Here is a 4,523-nt window from a genome sequence, read left to right on the forward strand (position 1 = left end):
AAATGTATAATGACACACAGCCACACACACACACACACACACACACACACACACACACCTATGCAGGAGGTCTGGTCATGAGCTGGTTGATAGCCTTCATCACAGTTGCACTTAAAGGAACCAAATGTGTTGACACATCTCTGTTGACACTGATGCTGCCCCTCCACACACTCATCTAAATCTACACACATGCAAACAATAATTATTACAGATAAATAACATGACATAAACATATATCTTGCACTGGTTGGAACAGACACAGACTTAATAAAACACACTCTTCTTGTGTACAGTTGATCTGACAGAAACACACAGTCCAGCTTGCACTGAGATGAAAGAACAGAGCAGCAGATGAAAGGTGGTCGCCTCCCCTGCCGCTCTGAATCAAGTTGAAATCTGAAACCTCATTGATGTGTCTCCATGTTTTGCTTGCTGTTTTGGCCTGTAATGAGCAAACCATAACGCAGATGTTTTCTGACTTCCTGTTCTTCAGAGACAGGAAACAAGGATGTGCAGAAAAGACTCACCAAGCTTGTGTATCAGCTCTGCCCTTGTTTTCCCTGCCATCTAGGAAAGCACCATCTCCCCAACCTGTGTTAATGGTATTTCCATTTTGTGACACATCTCTACATAAAGAAAACCATCTGGACAAAGTCTGATCCAAAAAGAATGACATCTTTTGAAAATGAGTAAAATAAATTATTATTTTTTTGTTACTGAACTGTCTGTCAGACAGGAATGTTTACAAGCCTTATTTCATTGCAGTGGAATTTTCAGACTAAAACTAAACTATAATCAGTCACTGTGATTGTGACTATCTGTCAAAGTGCACACTGATAATAACACTGTTCGAAAATAGTATAAACACCATCCACTGATGGCCCTCACAAATGACGGGTTGTCTGTGAGCAGGCACGAGTAACTTGAGACAATATATAAAGTCAATGTCAGCCTTCTAAGTGCTACAAGGTCATTGTGCTGCCATAAATTTCACAGCTCACTTATGCTTGTCTGTGAGCCATGAAACATCAAACACATAAAACATGTGAAGGAGATTCCCTGTTGTGCTGTAACATGCCTCAGTGCGCTCTGTGTTGTTATTAGGAAGAGCCTGGGGCGTCCACAGAGGATTCACGAAGAATGTAACAGTCGCAGTGAAAGCTCTGGGGAAAGAAATAAAAAACATTAATATGCTCACCTCGGCACGTTCGCCCGTCATCTAGCAGAGTGAATCCAGGTCTGCAGTTGCACTGAGTTCTGCTCTGGGTCTGGTTGGAGCTCTGGTTGTAGTGCTGGGAGTGAGAGCACAGCTGGGAACAGCCTCCGTTGTTAACTGAACATGGTGTCAACTCTGGAGACAAACAGTAAGGACTGATGACTTCAGCAGTAATTACAAGTTCAATGGTCATGACAGTTACAATGAGAGAAATTAATCTAAACATTTATATGAGCTGACTTTGAGGGCATTTTTTAGACGGTGGAACCTAATCAGAGAGACGTTTCGGACTAGAGATGATACAGTTTGAATCTCTAACAACAGAAGAGGCTGTACCTCATCAAGAAGTGATTATCTGTATAGCAGAAGAACTCATGTAATTAATCTTTAAAACAGACAAATGAGTTGAAGCTGCTTGACAGAAAGGGCAGACTGACACTGAATGTGACTCAACTGGACTATTCTTAAGCATTAATGCCAAACATTATCTATTTCAAGCTTCCATCACTGATGATTTGCCCCAGTGCGTCTGTAGGATTTTATCGTTCATCAATAAAACAATAAAAGACTAGTACTGGGGAGTATATTGGCAAATCAATCTTGCCTCCCATTTTCTTTACATATCAGCATGTCTTTCCTTCCCCTTATCAGTGAGAATGACTTTAGCATGAATCTAAGAATCTTTTAAATTATGAAACAGCAACATGACCTACCAAGACAAACAGGTGTGATCCCACTCCAGGTCCCCCCCTGTTGGCAATAGCTGTGTACATCTCCATGAGCCAGCGTATAACCTGGGTAGCAGGCATACTGTATAAAATGCTTGTACTCTCTGGGACCTGGATTCTCTACATTACGAAAGTAGAATGTCCCATGAGCCGGCACCGGTGGGTAAGGGCACACAGGTCGTCTGATGAGGCTCAGAGACAGCAGAGGTGGTTTGGAAGTGGTGTTCATCGTGAGGTTGGGGTATTCAGTCCAGTGAGATCTGGGTTCAGTGGTGGTGGAGGTGTTTGAAGGAAGGGTCACATTAGACAGCTGTGTTTTCATTTTGGACTGGGTGGAGCTGGAACTTGAGGAAATTGATGCAGAGATGGAGGGAAAGGAAGTTGATAAGGAGAGTGCAGAGGAAGCAGTGTGTGTTGACGTCTCTGTGGGCTCCTCTTCATCTACAGACACAGGCTGAGCCAAAGAAGAATGCTGGAAGCCAGTTTCAGCCTGTTGGTCTTCATCTTTAGTTTCTGAGGAGCTTGTTACAACTTCAGAGGGTGTGGCATTATCCTGGGGTGTGAGAGGTTCTCCAAACGTGAGTGCCTTTTCACTGTCAGGCTCAGGCAGAGCAGATTTCGTGTGAAGTGGTGAAGTTGGTGCAAGCATCACAGTAAGCTTGACAGCAGTATTCGTAGCAGCACTGCTAGCTGTGGTATTGGCTGTTGGAAAAGACGGCGGTGAAGATGTTGATTGCTCTGTTCCTGACACTAATGATAAGGTAGATGAGACAGAAGTAGAGAGATCCACGCGTGAAGCTTTCACCTCTGATCCATCCCACCCAGTTCCTATTTCTGAACCTTCAGCTTCATTTGCCTCCTGAGGTTGAGCCTCATGATGAGTTGTTTGGCCTCCGTCTTTGAGTTTAAAACTGGAAAACTGATGCTGCAGGTGGACTTTAGGGTTAGTCACTTTGATCCTCTCACTGCTGAACATTTGGGATGGGGTATGAGACAACAACCCAAATTTGAGGTTTTCTGCTTTGGAGGCGGTATTAGCGAGTATGTCATAGTGGGATTGTTGCTGGCTCTTCAGAACCACGGCAGATTGGAGGTTCTGGCGTACGCTTGGCTTTGGCACATTGACACGGGAAACCAAACTCATCATCATGTCAGCCTCTACGAAGAAGTAAAGAGGAACAAAGATAAAATGGTGAAAAGACTATTTGTACAGCAACTTTCAAACATGGCAATATCAAATAAAGACAATTGCTATTACAGGATCAAATTTAAAGAAATTGTTCGACAAAAACCTTTTGACAGTGTATTCATCTTCTCATCTAACTCTGCGAGAAAGAAAAAATTCTAATTTTGAACAATCACTTTGATAGCAGAGAGTTCTGCATGCTCACCTTTGCATACAGGCTTTGTGCTGTTCCAGGCGTGACCCTTACAGTACAACATTGAGGGCCCGTGTAGCTTAAAGCCACTATTACAGCTGAATACTGCCCAGGAGCCATCCTTATTAATGCTGCTTGTCCCATGGGTGAGTGGCCCTGGGTCGGAGCAGCCAGAGCCTGAAAAAAGGGCAGATATCATGGAAAGTGATTAAAAGTCTGAGTCTGACAAAGGACCTTTGCTGCATTTGTTGTTGCCTCCCTTCACCTTCCTATCAGTTCTGCACTGTGCACTGTAATAGAAGCAGAAATAAATATCTGAACAAAAGTTAAGACAAATTAGTTACCATCATCCTCTAAAGGCATCTAGTGACAAAAACCGAATTTAAAATCCTAAAATAAAGAGGTTTACAGTATATGTTTGTGAATGAAGCTCCTCACCAACACAGACTGGGGTGTCCCGGGACCATTGTCCAGACACACAGCTGTTGGTTTTGTATCCATGGAGCTTGTAGCCACGATGACAGCGGAAGATCACCAGCAGTCCTCCATAACGGAAAAACGTCTGCCCATTCTCCAAGTGTCTAAAACCACTGCATCCCTCAACTCCACACACTGTAGACAGTTTCACAATAAATATCTGCGGTTGTCTGAAAACACTGCTTCACTTACCCAGCATAGAGGTATGAAAATGAACTTGAAGACGTACCTCGGGTGTAGATGCAGAGCAGGGTGACCAGTGCTGCCAGGAGCCCCATCAGAGTGTGTGTTCAGGATGACACTATAATCTACAGAGCGGAGATACCTCTCTGAAGATTTGGGAGAGGAGGGGAAGAGACGAGAAAAGAAGTACTTGGAGAGTGAAAGTGGGAGGTATATGAGAGGTTTGAGGGAGGAGAGATTTGGATTACTACAGGATAATGGGAGGAAGGAAGAGAGGAAGGAGGGGTAAGATGGGGCATACGCAAAACACTCTGACAGATGGATAGGGAGGTATCTGGAGAGATATTCTTTTTTACCTACTTTATAGTAAGTAGCAACAGTTTTACTTGTTTTAATATATAAAGTGATATATCAGATATACACAGTTTTGACAAAAAGCAGGGAAACATCCAAGAACCCTGCTGCTACTAAAACAATCATTGTAAAAATTATTGGTATCCACACCTCCCTGTCTCTCACCCTGGATTCTTGCAAGTGTGT

This window comes from Morone saxatilis, unplaced genomic scaffold (genome assembly GCF_004916995.1).
Source record: "Morone saxatilis isolate NCDOM2014 unplaced genomic scaffold, NCSU_SB_2.0 Contig11, whole genome shotgun sequence".
Classification (NCBI taxonomy): Eukaryota; Metazoa; Chordata; class Actinopteri; family Moronidae; genus Morone; species Morone saxatilis.